Source organism: Rhinoderma darwinii (assembly GCF_050947455.1).
Source record: "Rhinoderma darwinii isolate aRhiDar2 chromosome 5 unlocalized genomic scaffold, aRhiDar2.hap1 SUPER_5_unloc_26, whole genome shotgun sequence".
Taxonomy (NCBI): Eukaryota; Metazoa; Chordata; class Amphibia; order Anura; family Rhinodermatidae; genus Rhinoderma; species Rhinoderma darwinii.
In genome coordinates, this window is record NW_027461783.1 from 331,831 (window position 1) to 347,662 (window position 15,832).

The following is a 15,832-nucleotide window of genomic DNA, read 5'->3' on the forward strand; positions in this document are numbered from 1 at the left end:
TGCTGCTCAGCAGGCAGCACTGGACTGGACTGGATTACAGCTGATACAAGGTGTGAAGGAACAAGGGGTGGCTGTGGGCATGCACTTGCTGCCGCTGCCAGTGTTTATCTGCATGGCAGCAGGGCATTTGGGCGTTGCCAGGAAGGCGTTTTTATGTAGATTCCTCCTCTTTCAGCACTGCATTGTGGTGCAAGCAAAAGAAGCAAATCCTGTCTGGCTTCCTCTCCGGCCTTTATTCACCTCCCGTGTAGCTGTGAGTGTGTGAGCCTGCAGGGCCCCATGGAATTGCCTAGAAGTAGGCTGAATCGCTGCAAGGGCTGAACAGCAGTATCGGGCAGGCTCGGGCAACGCGCGGCCCGTTCGGGTTATCGCTTCTCGGCCTTTTGGCTAAGATCAAGTGTAGTATCTGTTCTTATCAGTTTAATATCTGATACGTCCCCTATCTGGGGACCATATATTAAATGGATTTTTAGAACAGGGAGATGGAAATAGAGCTTGCTCTGTCCACTCCACGCATTGACCTGGTATTGCAGTATTTCCAGGACCGGTGCACCCTTTCCTTATGTGTTGACTAAAAGCAGATTCCAAAAGTGTTTTTTGTCTTTGCTATTGTTTCTGTCTTTCTGAAGGGATCTCCCCTTTTAATCCCATTATTTCAACACCTGTTGGACAATGCATGAGTGATAATGAGCTCATTGATTAAATGCAATTAATGAATAGATTGCCACCTCTTGTTGTGTGTCGTCTGTGTTTCTGTGTTTCCGGCATTTCACATTGGAACACCTCATTCACCTTCCTTGTCTTCTCTCCGCCCTCCCTTTTAGGTAAGTTAAAGAGCTGCACCTGAGCCAGCCACTGATTGATTGATTGATTGATTGATTGATTGATTGATTGATTGATTGATTGATTGATTGATGCAGCACAACAGTCAAATAGTGGAGTGGAGTAGGGGAACAGCAAACAGCCAATAAAGCAGCCCGCCCGCTCGCCTGCCCGCCACAATGGACCTACCTGTGTACACTAGATGGATGTGATGGAATGTACTGTCGTCCCTACATTTCAAGAAGAAGTAAGAATTGCAGTTGCAACAAAGCCTTGCTTGCCTACAAAGAGAGCAGCAATTTGGATTTGTTACTATGTTACCTAGAAGAATAACAAACTGTGCTAGGATGGAGGTTGTAGGAGCAAGGAGAAGTTGTCTGTAAAGTTGGTGGATGCCTATTTTCCATTTTGCAGTCCCTTGTCTCCCTCTTGTGGCCTCCTGGAGGCAACTAGCTGTGCAAAAAAAAGACAGCCTGGCGGCCGGCTGTTGCAGTGTTGCCCTCTCAGGCAACACTGAGTGACTGACTGAGCCTCACCGTCTTATATAAAGTTCAGACGGAACTTTGCACGTGTCATAGTGGAGCCCTCAGGATTCCAGAGCCAGCTTTCTGACATCATAATGGGGCCTCAGAGATAAAAGCCTGGGCCCAGGCAGTGTTGGTCAGTGCTGCTCAGCAGGCAGCACTGGACTGGACTGGATTACAGCTGATACAAGGTGTGAAGGAACAAGGGGTGGCTGTGGGCATGCACTTGCTGCCGCTGCCAGTGTTTATCTGCATGGCAGCAGGGCATTTGGGCGTTGCCAGGAAGGCGTTTTTATGTAGATTCCTCCTCTTTCAGCACTGCATTGTGGTGCAAGCAAAAGAAGCAAATCCTGTCTGGCTTCCTCTCCGGCCTTTATTCACCTCCCGTGTAGCTGTGAGTGTGTGAGCCTGCAGGGCCCCATGGAATTGCCTAGAAGTAGGCTGAATCGCTGCAAGGGCTGAACAGCAGTATCGGGCAGGCTCGGGCAACGCGCGGCCCGTTCGGGTTATCGCTTCTCGGCCTTTTGGCTAAGATCAAGTGTAGTATCTGTTCTTATCAGTTTAATATCTGATACGTCCCCTATCTGGGGACCATATATTAAATGGATTTTTAGAACAGGGAGATGGAAATAGAGCTTGCTCTGTCCACTCCACGCATTGACCTGGTATTGCAGTATTTCCAGGACCGGTGCACCCTTTCCTTATGTGTTGACTAAAAGCAGATTCCAAAAGTGTTTTTTGTCTTTGCTATTGTTTCTGTCTTTCTGAAGGGATCTCCCCTTTTAATCCCATTATTTCAACACCTGTTGGACAATGCATGAGTGATAATGAGCTCATTGATTAAATGCAATTAATGAATAGATTGCCACCTCTTGTTGTGTGTCGTCTGTGTTTCTGTGTTTCCGGCATTTCACATTGGAACACCTCATTCACCTTCCTTGTCTTCTCTCCGCCCTCCCTTTTAGGTAAGTTAAAGAGCTGCACCTGAGCCAGCCACTGATTGATTGATTGATTGATTGATTGATTGATTGATTGATTGATTGATGCAGCACAACAGTCAAATAGTGGAGTGGAGTAGGGGAACAGCAAACAGCCAATAAAGCAGCCCGCCCGCTCGCCTGCCCGCCACAATGGACCTACCTGTGTACACTAGATGGATGTGATGGAATGTACTGTCGTCCCTACATTTCAAGAAGAAGTAAGAATTGCAGTTGCAACAAAGCCTTGCTTGCCTACAAAGAGAGCAGCAATTTGGATTTGTTACTATGTTACCTAGAAGAATAACAAACTGTGCAAGGATGGAGGTTGTAGGAGCAAGGAGAAGTTGTCTGTAAAGTTGGTGGATGCCTATTTTCCATTTTGCAGTCCCTTGTCTCCCTCTTGTGGCCTCCTGGAGGCAACTAGCTGTGCAAAAAAAAGACAGCCTGGCGGCCGGCTGTTGCAGTGTTGCCCTCTCAGGCAACACTGAGTGACTGACTGAGCCTCACCGTCTTATATAAAGTTCAGACGGAACTTTGCACGTGTCATAGTGGAGCCCTCAGGATTCCAGAGCCAGCTTTCTGACATCATAATGGGGCCTCAGAGATAAAAGCCTGGGCCCAGGCAGTGTTGGTCAGTGCTGCTCAGCAGGCAGCACTGGACTGGACTGGATTACAGCTGATACAAGGTGTGAAGGAACAAGGGGTGGCTGTGGGCATGCACTTGCTGCCGCTGCCAGTGTTTATCTGCATGGCAGCAGGGCATTTGGGCGTTGCCAGGAAGGCGTTTTTATGTAGATTCCTCCTCTTTCAGCACTGCATTGTGGTGCAAGCAAAAGAAGCAAATCCTGTCTGGCTTCCTCTCCGGCCTTTATTCACCTCCCGTGTAGCTGTGAGTGTGTGAGCCTGCAGGGCCCCATGGAATTGCCTAGAAGTAGGCTGAATCGCTGCAAGGGCTGAACAGCAGTATCGGGCAGGCTCGGGCAACGCGCGGCCCGTTCGGGTTATCGCTTCTCGGCCTTTTGGCTAAGATCAAGTGTAGTATCTGTTCTTATCAGTTTAATATCTGATACGTCCCCTATCTGGGGACCATATATTAAATGGATTTTTAGAACAGGGAGATGGAAATAGAGCTTGCTCTGTCCACTCCACGCATTGACCTGGTATTGCAGTATTTCCAGGACCGGTGCACCCTTTCCTTATGTGTTGACTAAAAGCAGATTCCAAAAGTGTTTTTTGTCTTTGCTATTGTTTCTGTCTTTCTGAAGGGATCTCCCCTTTTAATCCCATTATTTCAACACCTGTTGGACAATGCATGAGTGATAATCAGCTCATTGATTAAATGCAATTAATGAATAGATTGCCACCTCTTGTTGTGTGTCGTCTGTGTTTCTGTGTTTCCGGCATTTCACATTGGAACACCTCATTCACCTTCCTTGTCTTCTCTCCGCCCTCCCTTTTAGGTAAGTTAAAGAGCTGCACCTGAGCCAGCCACTGATTGATTGATTGATTGATTGATTGATTGATTGATTGATTGATTGATTGATTGATGCAGCACAACAGTCAAATAGTGGAGTGGAGTAGGGGAACAGCAAACAGCCAATAAAGCAGCCCGCCCGCTCGCCTGCCCGCCACAATGGACCTACCTGTGTACACTAGATGGATGTGATGGAATGTACTGTCGTCCCTACATTTCAAGAAGAAGTAAGAATTGCAGTTGCAACAAAGCCTTGCTTGCCTACAAAGAGAGCAGCAATTTGGATTTGTTACTATGTTACCTAGAAGAATAACAAACTGTGCAAGGATGGAGGTTGTAGGAGCAAGGAGAAGTTGTCTGTAAAGTTGGTGGATGCCTATTTTCCATTTTGCAGTCCCTTGTCTCCCTCTTGTGGCCTCCTGGAGGCAACTAGCTGTGCAAAAAAAAGACAGCCTGGCGGCCGGCTGTTGCAGTGTTGCCCTCTCAGGCAACACTGAGTGACTGACTGAGCCTCACCGTCTTATATAAAGTTCAGACGGAACTTTGCACGTGTCATAGTGGAGCCCTCAGGATTCCAGAGCCAGCTTTCTGACATCATAATGGGGCCTCAGAGATAAAAGCCTGGGCCCAGGCAGTGTTGGTCAGTGCTGCTCAGCAGGCAGCACTGGACTGGACTGGATTACAGCTGATACAAGGTGTGAAGGAACAAGGGGTGGCTGTGGGCATGCACTTGCTGCCGCTGCCAGTGTTTATCTGCATGGCAGCAGGGCATTTGGGCGTTGCCAGGAAGGCGTTTTTATGTAGATTCCTCCTCTTTCAGCACTGCATTGTGGTGCAAGCAAAAGAAGCAAATCCTGTCTGGCTTCCTCTCCGGCCTTTATTCACCTCCCGTGTAGCTGTGAGTGTGTGAGCCTGCAGGGCCCCATGGAATTGCCTAGAAGTAGGCTGAATCGCTGCAAGGGCTGAACAGCAGTATCGGGCAGGCTCGGGCAACGCGCGGCCCGTTCGGGTTATCGCTTCTCGGCCTTTTGGCTAAGATCAAGTGTAGTATCTGTTCTTATCAGTTTAATATCTGATACGTCCCCTATCTGGGGACCATATATTAAATGGATTTTTAGAACAGGGAGATGGAAATAGAGCTTGCTCTGTCCACTCCACGCATTGACCTGGTATTGCAGTATTTCCAGGACCGGTGCACCCTTTCCTTATGTGTTGACTAAAAGCAGATTCCAAAAGTGTTTTTTGTCTTTGCTATTGTTTCTGTCTTTCTGAAGGGATCTCCCCTTTTAATCCCATTATTTCAACACCTGTTGGACAATGCATGAGTGATAATGAGCTCATTGATTAAATGCAATTAATGAATAGATTGCCACCTCTTGTTGTGTGTCGTCTGTGTTTCTGTGTTTCCGGCATTTCACATTGGAACACCTCATTCACCTTCCTTGTCTTCTCTCCGCCCTCCCTTTTAGGTAAGTTAAAGAGCTGCACCTGAGCCAGCCACTGATTGATTGATTGATTGATTGATTGATTGATTGATTGATTGATTGATTGATTGATTGATGCAGCACAACAGTCAAATAGTGGAGTGGAGTAGGGGAACAGCAAACAGCCAATAAAGCAGCCCGCCCGCTCGCCTGCCCGCCACAATGGACCTACCTGTGTACACTAGATGGATGTGATGGAATGTACTGTCGTCCCTACATTTCAAGAAGAAGTAAGAATTGCAGTTGCAACAAAGCCTTGCTTGCCTACAAAGAGAGCAGCAATTTGGATTTGTTACTATGTTACCTAGAAGAATAACAAACTGTGCAAGGATGGAGGTTGTAGGAGCAAGGAGAAGTTGTCTGTAAAGTTGGTGGATGCCTATTTTCCATTTTGCAGTCCCTTGTCTCCCTCTTGTGGCCTCCTGGAGGCAACTAGCTGTGCAAAAAAAAGACAGCCTGGCGGCCGGCTGTTGCAGTGTTGCCCTCTCAGGCAACACTGAGTGACTGACTGAGCCTCACCGTCTTATATAAAGTTCAGACGGAACTTTGCACGTGTCATAGTGGAGCCCTCAGGATTCCAGAGCCAGCTTTCTGACATCATAATGGGGCCTCAGAGATAAAAGCCTGGGCCCAGGCAGTGTTGGTCAGTGCTGCTCAGCAGGCAGCACTGGACTGGACTGGATTACAGCTGATACAAGGTGTGAAGGAACAAGGGGTGGCTGTGGGCATGCACTTGCTGCCGCTGCCAGTGTTTATCTGCATGGCAGCAGGGCATTTGGGCGTTGCCAGGAAGGCGTTTTTATGTAGATTCCTCCTCTTTCAGCACTGCATTGTGGTGCAAGCAAAAGAAGCAAATCCTGTCTGGCTTCCTCTCCGGCCTTTATTCACCTCCCGTGTAGCTGTGAGTGTGTGAGCCTGCAGGGCCCCATGGAATTGCCTAGAAGTAGGCTGAATCGCTGCAAGGGCTGAACAGCAGTATCGGGCAGGCTCGGGCAACGCGCGGCCCGTTCGGGTTATCGCTTCTCGGCCTTTTGGCTAAGATCAAGTGTAGTATCTGTTCTTATCAGTTTAATATCTGATACGTCCCCTATCTGGGGACCATATATTAAATGGATTTTTAGAACAGGGAGATGGAAATAGAGCTTGCTCTGTCCACTCCACGCATTGACCTGGTATTGCAGTATTTCCAGGACCGGTGCACCCTTTCCTTATGTGTTGACTAAAAGCAGATTCCAAAAGTGTTTTTTGTCTTTGCTATTGTTTCTGTCTTTCTGAAGGGATCTCCCCTTTTAATCCCATTATTTCAACACCTGTTGGACAATGCATGAGTGATAATGAGCTCATTGATTAAATGCAATTAATGAATAGATTGCCACCTCTTGTTGTGTGTCGTCTGTGTTTCTGTGTTTCCGGCATTTCACATTGGAACACCTCATTCACCTTCCTTGTCTTCTCTCCGCCCTCCCTTTTAGGTAAATTAAAGAGCTGCACCTGAGCCAGCCACTGATTGATTGATTGATTGATTGATTGATTGATTGATTGATTGATTGATGCAGCACAACAGTCAAATAGTGGAGTGGAGTAGGGGAACAGCAAACAGCCAATAAAGCAGCCCGCCCGCTCGCCTGCCCGCCACAATGGACCTACCTGTGTACACTAGATGGATGTGATGGAATGTACTGTCGTCCCTACATTTCAAGAAGAAGTAAGAATTGCAGTTGCAACAAAGCCTTGCTTGCCTACAAAGAGAGCAGCAATTTGGATTTGTTACTATGTTACCTAGAAGAATAACAAACTGTGCAAGGATGGAGGTTGTAGGAGCAAGGAGAAGTTGTCTGTAAAGTTGGTGGATGCCTATTTTCCATTTTGCAGTCCCTTGTCTCCCTCTTGTGGCCTCCTGGAGGCAACTAGCTGTGCAAAAAAAAGACAGCCTGGCGGCCGGCTGTTGCAGTGTTGCCCTCTCAGGCAACACTGAGTGACTGACTGAGCCTCACCGTCTTATATAAAGTTCAGACGGAACTTTGCACGTGTCATAGTGGAGCCCTCAGGATTCCAGAGCCAGCTTTCTGACATCATAATGGGGCCTCAGAGATAAAAGCCTGGGCCCAGGCAGTGTTGGTCAGTGCTGCTCAGCAGGCAGCACTGGACTGGACTGGATTACAGCTGATACAAGGTGTGAAGGAACAAGGGGTGGCTGTGGGCATGCACTTGCTGCCGCTGCCAGTGTTTATCTGCATGGCAGCAGGGCATTTGGGCGTTGCCAGGAAGGCGTTTTTATGTAGATTCCTCCTCTTTCAGCACTGCATTGTGGTGCAAGCAAAAGAAGCAAATCCTGTCTGGCTTCCTCTCCGGCCTTTATTCACCTCCCGTGTAGCTGTGAGTGTGTGAGCCTGCAGGGCCCCATGGAATTGCCTAGAAGTAGGCTGAATCGCTGCAAGGGCTGAACAGCAGTATCGGGCAGGCTCGGGCAACGCGCGGCCCGTTCGGGTTATCGCTTCTCGGCCTTTTGGCTAAGATCAAGTGTAGTATCTGTTCTTATCAGTTTAATATCTGATACGTCCCCTATCTGGGGACCATATATTAAATGGATTTTTAGAACAGGGAGATGGAAATAGAGCTTGCTCTGTCCACTCCACGCATTGACCTGGTATTGCAGTATTTCCAGGACCGGTGCACCCTTTCCTTATGTGTTGACTAAAAGCAGATTCCAAAAGTGTTTTTTGTCTTTGCTATTGTTTCTGTCTTTCTGAAGGGATCTCCCCTTTTAATCCCATTATTTCAACACCTGTTGGACAATGCATGAGTGATAATGAGCTCATTGATTAAATGCAATTAATGAATAGATTGCCACCTCTTGTTGTGTGTCGTCTGTGTTTCTGTGTTTCCGGCATTTCACATTGGAACACCTCATTCACCTTCCTTGTCTTCTCTCCGCCCTCCCTTTTAGGTAAGTTAAAGAGCTGCACCTGAGCCAGCCACTGATTGATTGATTGATTGATTGATTGATTGATTGATTGATTGATTGATTGATTGATGCAGCACAACAGTCAAATAGTGGAGTGGAGTAGGGGAACAGCAAACAGCCAATAAAGCAGCCCGCCCGCTCGCCTGCCCGCCACAATGGACCTACCTGTGTACACTAGATGGATGTGATGGAATGTACTGTCGTCCCTACATTTCAAGAAGAAGTAAGAATTGCAGTTGCAACAAAGCCTTGCTTGCCTACAAAGAGAGCAGCAATTTGGATTTGTTACTATGTTACCTAGAAGAATAACAAACTGTGCAAGGATGGAGGTTGTAGGAGCAAGGAGAAGTTGTCTGTAAAGTTGGTGGATGCCTATTTTCCATTTTGCAGTCCCTTGTCTCCCTCTTGTGGCCTCCTGGAGGCAACTAGCTGTGCAAAAAAAAGACAGCCTGGCGGCCGGCTGTTGCAGTGTTGCCCTCTCAGGCAACACTGAGTGACTGACTGAGCCTCACCGTCTTATATAAAGTTCAGACGGAACTTTGCACGTGTCATAGTGGAGCCCTCAGGATTCCAGAGCCAGCTTTCTGACATCATAATGGGGCCTCAGAGATAAAAGCCTGGGCCCAGGCAGTGTTGGTCAGTGCTGCTCAGCAGGCAGCACTGGACTGGACTGGATTACAGCTGATACAAGGTGTGAAGGAACAAGGGGTGGCTGTGGGCATGCACTTGCTGCCGCTGCCAGTGTTTATCTGCATGGCAGCAGGGCATTTGGGCGTTGCCAGGAAGGCGTTTTTATGTAGATTCCTCCTCTTTCAGCACTGCATTGTGGTGCAAGCAAAAGAAGCAAATCCTGTCTGGCTTCCTCTCCGGCCTTTATTCACCTCCCGTGTAGCTGTGAGTGTGTGAGCCTGCAGGGCCCCATGGAATTGCCTAGAAGTAGGCTGAATCGCTGCAAGGGCTGAACAGCAGTATCGGGCAGGCTCGGGCAACGCGCGGCCCGTTCGGGTTATCGCTTCTCGGCCTTTTGGCTAAGATCAAGTGTAGTATCTGTTCTTATCAGTTTAATATCTGATACGTCCCCTATCTGGGGACCATATATTAAATGGATTTTTAGAACAGGGAGATGGAAATAGAGCTTGCTCTGTCCACTCCACGCATTGACCTGGTATTGCAGTATTTCCAGGACCGGTGCACCCTTTCCTTATGTGTTGACTAAAAGCAGATTCCAAAAGTGTTTTTTGTCTTTGCTATTGTTTCTGTCTTTCTGAAGGGATCTCCCCTTTTAATCCCATTATTTCAACACCTGTTGGACAATGCATGAGTGATAATGAGCTCATTGATTAAATGCAATTAATGAATAGATTGCCACCTCTTGTTGTGTGTCGTCTGTGTTTCTGTGTTTCCGGCATTTCACATTGGAACACCTCATTCACCTTCCTTGTCTTCTCTCCGCCCTCCCTTTTAGGTAAGTTAAAGAGCTGCACCTGAGCCAGCCACTGATTGATTGATTGATTGATTGATTGATTGATTGATTGATTGATGCAGCACAACAGTCAAATAGTGGAGTGGAGTAGGGGAACAGCAAACAGCCAATAAAGCAGCCCGCCCGCTCGCCTGCCCGCCACAATGGACCTACCTGTGTACACTAGATGGATGTGATGGAATGTACTGTCGTCCCTACATTTCAAGAAGAAGTAAGAATTGCAGTTGCAACAAAGCCTTGCTTGCCTACAAAGAGAGCAGCAATTTGGATTTGTTACTATGTTACCTAGAAGAATAACAAACTGTGCAAGGATGGAGGTTGTAGGAGCAAGGAGAAGTTGTCTGTAAAGTTGGTGGATGCCTATTTTCCATTTTGCAGTCCCTTGTCTCCCTCTTGTGGCCTCCTGGAGGCAACTAGCTGTGCAAAAAAAAGACAGCCTGGCGGCCGGCTGTTGCAGTGTTGCCCTCTCAGGCAACACTGAGTGACTGACTGAGCCTCACCGTCTTATATAAAGTTCAGACGGAACTTTGCACGTGTCATAGTGGAGCCCTCAGGATTCCAGAGCCAGCTTTCTGACATCATAATGGGGCCTCAGAGATAAAAGCCTGGGCCCAGGCAGTGTTGGTCAGTGCTGCTCAGCAGGCAGCACTGGACTGGACTGGATTACAGCTGATACAAGGTGTGAAGGAACAAGGGGTGGCTGTGGGCATGCACTTGCTGCCGCTGCCAGTGTTTATCTGCATGGCAGCAGGGCATTTGGGCGTTGCCAGGAAGGCGTTTTTATGTAGATTCCTCCTCTTTCAGCACTGCATTGTGGTGCAAGCAAAAGAAGCAAATCCTGTCTGGCTTCCTCTCCGGCCTTTATTCACCTCCCGTGTAGCTGTGAGTGTGTGAGCCTGCAGGGCCCCATGGAATTGCCTAGAAGTAGGCTGAATCGCTGCAAGGGCTGAACAGCAGTATCGGGCAGGCTCGGGCAACGCGCGGCCCGTTCGGGTTATCGCTTCTCGGCCTTTTGGCTAAGATCAAGTGTAGTATCTGTTCTTATCAGTTTAATATCTGATACGTCCCCTATCTGGGGACCATATATTAAATGGATTTTTAGAACAGGGAGATGGAAATAGAGCTTGCTCTGTCCACTCCACGCATTGACCTGGTATTGCAGTATTTCCAGGACCGGTGCACCCTTTCCTTATGTGTTGACTAAAAGCAGATTCCAAAAGTGTTTTTTGTCTTTGCTATTGTTTCTGTCTTTCTGAAGGGATCTCCCCTTTTAATCCCATTATTTCAACACCTGTTGGACAATGCATGAGTGATAATGAGCTCATTGATTAAATGCAATTAATGAATAGATTGCCACCTCTTGTTGTGTGTCGTCTGTGTTTCTGTGTTTCCGGCATTTCACATTGGAACACCTCATTCACCTTCCTTGTCTTCTCTCCGCCCTCCCTTTTAGGTAAGTTAAAGAGCTGCACCTGAGCCAGCCACTGATTGATTGATTGATTGATTGATTGATTGATTGATTGATTGATTGATTGATGCAGCACAACAGTCAAATAGTGGAGTGGAGTAGGGGAACAGCAAACAGCCAATAAAGCAGCCCGCCCGCTCGCCTGCCCGCCACAATGGACCTACCTGTGTACACTAGATGGATGTGATGGAATGTACTGTCGTCCCTACATTTCAAGAAGAAGTAAGAATTGCAGTTGCAACAAAGCCTTGCTTGCCTACAAAGAGAGCAGCAATTTGGATTTGTTACTATGTTACCTAGAAGAATAACAAACTGTGCAAGGATGGAGGTTGTAGGAGCAAGGAGAAGTTGTCTGTAAAGTTGGTGGATGCCTATTTTCCATTTTGCAGTCCCTTGTCTCCCTCTTGTGGCCTCCTGGAGGCAACTAGCTGTGCAAAAAAAAGACAGCCTGGCGGCCGGCTGTTGCAGTGTTGCCCTCTCAGGCAACACTGAGTGACTGACTGAGCCTCACCGTCTTATATAAAGTTCAGACGGAACTTTGCACGTGTCATAGTGGAGCCCTCAGGATTCCAGAGCCAGCTTTCTGACATCATAATGGGGCCTCAGAGATAAAAGCCTGGGCCCAGGCAGTGTTGGTCAGTGCTGCTCAGCAGGCAGCACTGGACTGGACTGGATTACAGCTGATACAAGGTGTGAAGGAACAAGGGGTGGCTGTGGGCATGCACTTGCTGCCGCTGCCAGTGTTTATCTGCATGGCAGCAGGGCATTTGGGCGTTGCCAGGAAGGCGTTTTTATGTAGATTCCTCCTCTTTCAGCACTGCATTGTGGTGCAAGCAAAAGAAGCAAATCCTGTCTGGCTTCCTCTCCGGCCTTTATTCACCTCCCGTGTAGCTGTGAGTGTGTGAGCCTGCAGGGCCCCATGGAATTGCCTAGAAGTAGGCTGAATCGCTGCAAGGGCTGAACAGCAGTATCGGGCAGGCTCGGGCAACGCGCGGCCCGTTCGGGTTATCGCTTCTCGGCCTTTTGGCTAAGATCAAGTGTAAGTATCTGTTCTTATCAGTTTAATATCTGATACGTCCCCTATCTGGGGACCATATATTAAATGGATTTTTAGAACAGGGAGATGGAAATAGAGCTTGCTCTGTCCACTCCACGCATTGACCTGGTATTGCAGTATTTCCAGGACCGGTGCACCCTTTCCTTATGTGTTGACTAAAAGCAGATTCCAAAAGTGTTTTTTGTCTTTGCTATTGTTTCTGTCTTTCTGAAGGGATCTCCCCTTTTAATCCCATTATTTCAACACCTGTTGGACAATGCATGAGTGATAATGAGCTCATTGATTAAATGCAATTAATGAATAGATTGCCACCTCTTGTTGTGTGTCGTCTGTGTTTCTGTGTTTCCGGCATTTCACATTGGAACACCTCATTCACCTTCCTTGTCTTCTCTCCGCCCTCCCTTTTAGGTAAGTTAAAGAGCTGCACCTGAGCCAGCCACTGATTGATTGATTGATTGATTGATTGATTGATTGATTGATTGATTGATTGATGCAGCACAACAGTCAAAGAGTGGAGTGGAGTAGGGGAACAGCAAACAGCCAATAAAGCAGCCCGCCCGCTCGCCTGCCCGCCACAATGGACCTACCTGTGTACACTAGATGGATGTGATGGAATGTACTGTCGTCCCTACATTTCAAGAAGAAGTAAGAATTGCAGTTGCAACAAAGCCTTGCTTGCCTACAAAGAGAGCAGCAATTTGGATTTGTTACTATGTTACCTAGAAGAATAACAAACTGTGCAAGGATGGAGGTTGTAGGAGCAAGGAGAAGTTGTCTGTAAAGTTGGTGGATGCCTATTTTCCATTTTGCAGTCCCTTGTCTCCCTCTTGTGGCCTCCTGGAGGCAACTAGCTGTGCAAAAAAAAGACAGCCTGGCGGCCGGCTGTTGCAGTGTTGCCCTCTCAGGCAACACTGAGTGACTGACTGAGCCTCACCGTCTTATATAAAGTTCAGACGGAACTTTGCACGTGTCATAGTGGAGCCCTCAGGATTCCAGAGCCAGCTTTCTGACATCATAATGGGGCCTCAGAGATAAAAGCCTGGGCCCAGGCAGTGTTGGTCAGTGCTGCTCAGCAGGCAGCACTGGACTGGACTGGATTACAGCTGATACAAGGTGTGAAGGAACAAGGGGTGGCTGTGGGCATGCACTTGCTGCCGCTGCCAGTGTTTATCTGCATGGCAGCAGGGCATTTGGGCGTTGCCAGGAAGGCGTTTTTATGTAGATTCCTCCTCTTTCAGCACTGCATTGTGGTGCAAGCAAAAGAAGCAAATCCTGTCTGGCTTCCTCTCCGGCCTTTATTCACCTCCCGTGTAGCTGTGAGTGTGTGAGCCTGCAGGGCCCCATGGAATTGCCTAGAAGTAGGCTGAATCGCTGCAAGGGCTGAACAGCAGTATCGGGCAGGCTCGGGCAACGCGCGGCCCGTTCGGGTTATCGCTTCTCGGCCTTTTGGCTAAGATCAAGTGTAGTATCTGTTCTTATCAGTTTAATATCTGATACGTCCCCTATCTGGGGACCATATATTAAATGGATTTTTAGAACAGGGAGATGGAAATAGAGCTTGCTCTGTCCACTCCACGCATTGACCTGGTATTGCAGTATTTCCAGGACCGGTGCACCCTTTCCTTATGTGTTGACTAAAAGCAGATTCCAAAAGTGTTTTTTGTCTTTGCTATTGTTTCTGTCTTTCTGAAGGGATCTCCCCTTTTAATCCCATTATTTCAACACCTGTTGGACAATGCATGAGTGATAATGAGCTCATTGATTAAATGCAATTAATGAATAGATTGCCACCTCTTGTTGTGTGTCGTCTGTGTTTCTGTGTTTCCGGCATTTCACATTGGAACACCTCATTCACCTTCCTTGTCTTCTCTCCGCCCTCCCTTTTAGGTAAGTTAAAGAGCTGCACCTGAGCCAGCCACTGATTGATTGATTGATTGATTGATTGATTGATTGATTGATTGATTGATTGATTGATTGATGCAGCACAACAGTCAAATAGTGGAGTGGAGTAGGGGAACAGCAAACAGCCAATAAAGCAGCCCGCCCGCTCGCCTGCCCGCCACAATGGACCTACCTGTGTACACTAGATGGATGTGATGGAATGTACTGTCGTCCCTACATTTCAAGAAGAAGTAAGAATTGCAGTTGCAACAAAGCCTTGCTTGCCTACAAAGAGAGCAGCAATTTGGATTTGTTACTATGTTACCTAGAAGAATAACAAACTGTGCAAGGATGGAGGTTGTAGGAGCAAGGAGAAGTTGTCTGTAAAGTTGGTGGATGCCTATTTTCCATTTTGCAGTCCCTTGTCTCCCTCTTGTGGCCTCCTGGAGGCAACTAGCTGTGCAAAAAAAAGACAGCCTGGCGGCCGGCTGTTGCAGTGTTGCCCTCTCAGGCAACACTGAGTGACTGACTGAGCCTCACCGTCTTATATAAAGTTCAGACGGAACTTTGCACGTGTCATAGTGGAGCCCTCAGGATTCCAGAGCCAGCTTTCTGACATCATAATGGGGCCTCAGAGATAAAAGCCTGGGCCCAGGCAGTGTTGGTCAGTGCTGCTCAGCAGGCAGCACTGGACTGGACTGGATTACAGCTGATACAAGGTGTGAAGGAACAAGGGGTGGCTGTGGGCATGCACTTGCTGCCGCTGCCAGTGTTTATCTGCATGGCAGCAGGGCATTTGGGCGTTGCCAGGAAGGCGTTTTTATGTAGATTCCTCCTCTTTCAGCACTGCATTGTGGTGCAAGCAAAAGAAGCAAATCCTGTCTGGCTTCCTCTCCGGCCTTTATTCACCTCCCGTGTAGCTGTGAGTGTGTGAGCCTGCAGGGCCCCATGGAATTGCCTAGAAGTAGGCTGAATCGCTGCAAGGGCTGAACAGCAGTATCGGGCAGGCTCGGGCAACGCGCGGCCCGTTCGGGTTATCGCTTCTCGGCCTTTTGGCTAAGATCAAGTGTAGTATCTGTTCTTATCAGTTTAATATCTGATACGTCCCCTATCTGGGGACCATATATTAAATGGATTTTTAGAACAGGGAGATGGAAATAGAGCTTGCTCTGTCCACTCCACGCATTGACCTGGTATTGCAGTATTTCCAGGACCGGTGCACCCTTTCCTTATGTGTTGACTAAAAGCAGATTCCAAAAGTGTTTTTTGTCTTTGCTATTGTTTCTGTCTTTCTGAAGGGATCTCCCCTTTTAATCCCATTATTTCAACACCTGTTGGACAATGCATGAGTGATAATGAGCTCATTGATTAAATGCAATTAATGAATAGATTGCCACCTCTTGTTGTGTGTCGTCTGTGTTTCTGTGTTTCCGGCATTTCACATTGGAACACCTCATTCACCTTCCTTGTCTTCTCTCCGCCCTCCCTTTTAGGTAAGTTAAAGAGCTGCACCTGAGCCAGCCACTGATTGATTGATTGATTGATTGATTGATTGATTGATTGATTGATTGATTGATTGATTGATGCAGCACAACAGTCAAATAGTGGAGTGGAGTAGGGGAACAGCAAACAGCCAATAAAGCAGCCCGCCCGCTCGCCTGCCCGCCACAATGGACCTACCTGTGTACACTAGA

The 15,832-nt window shown here is 47.8% G+C and overlaps 11 non-coding genes across 11 annotated transcripts; all 11 read left to right on the plus strand.

Moving 5' to 3' along the window:
* Positions 1-367: 367 nt before the first annotated feature.
* On the plus strand, positions 368-558 carry LOC142688619 (U2 spliceosomal RNA). The gene has a single exon (XR_012857686.1). It is a non-coding gene; the product is annotated as a U2 spliceosomal RNA (small nuclear RNA).
* Positions 559-1,854: 1,296 nt separating this feature from the next.
* On the plus strand, positions 1,855-2,045 carry LOC142688620 (U2 spliceosomal RNA). Its single transcript, XR_012857687.1, has one exon. It is a non-coding gene; the product is annotated as a U2 spliceosomal RNA (small nuclear RNA).
* Positions 2,046-3,329: 1,284 nt separating this feature from the next.
* LOC142688621 (U2 spliceosomal RNA) lies at positions 3,330-3,520 on the plus strand. Its single transcript, XR_012857688.1, has one exon. It is a non-coding gene; the product is annotated as a U2 spliceosomal RNA (small nuclear RNA).
* A 1,292-nt stretch (positions 3,521-4,812) lies between these two features.
* LOC142688622 (U2 spliceosomal RNA) lies at positions 4,813-5,003 on the plus strand. The gene has a single exon (XR_012857689.1). It is a non-coding gene; the product is annotated as a U2 spliceosomal RNA (small nuclear RNA).
* A 1,296-nt stretch (positions 5,004-6,299) lies between these two features.
* Positions 6,300-6,490, plus strand: LOC142688624 (U2 spliceosomal RNA). Its single transcript, XR_012857691.1, has one exon. It is a non-coding gene; the product is annotated as a U2 spliceosomal RNA (small nuclear RNA).
* A 1,284-nt stretch (positions 6,491-7,774) lies between these two features.
* Positions 7,775-7,965, plus strand: LOC142688626 (U2 spliceosomal RNA). Its single transcript, XR_012857692.1, has one exon. It is a non-coding gene; the product is annotated as a U2 spliceosomal RNA (small nuclear RNA).
* A 1,292-nt stretch (positions 7,966-9,257) lies between these two features.
* Positions 9,258-9,448, plus strand: LOC142688627 (U2 spliceosomal RNA). Its single transcript, XR_012857693.1, has one exon. It is a non-coding gene; the product is annotated as a U2 spliceosomal RNA (small nuclear RNA).
* A 1,280-nt stretch (positions 9,449-10,728) lies between these two features.
* On the plus strand, positions 10,729-10,919 carry LOC142688628 (U2 spliceosomal RNA). The gene has a single exon (XR_012857694.1). It is a non-coding gene; the product is annotated as a U2 spliceosomal RNA (small nuclear RNA).
* A 1,288-nt stretch (positions 10,920-12,207) lies between these two features.
* On the plus strand, positions 12,208-12,399 carry LOC142688796 (U2 spliceosomal RNA). Its single transcript, XR_012857847.1, has one exon. It is a non-coding gene; the product is annotated as a U2 spliceosomal RNA (small nuclear RNA).
* A 1,288-nt stretch (positions 12,400-13,687) lies between these two features.
* LOC142688629 (U2 spliceosomal RNA) lies at positions 13,688-13,878 on the plus strand. The gene has a single exon (XR_012857695.1). It is a non-coding gene; the product is annotated as a U2 spliceosomal RNA (small nuclear RNA).
* A 1,296-nt stretch (positions 13,879-15,174) lies between these two features.
* On the plus strand, positions 15,175-15,365 carry LOC142688630 (U2 spliceosomal RNA). Its single transcript, XR_012857696.1, has one exon. It is a non-coding gene; the product is annotated as a U2 spliceosomal RNA (small nuclear RNA).
* The last annotated feature ends 467 nt before the right edge of the window (positions 15,366-15,832 follow it).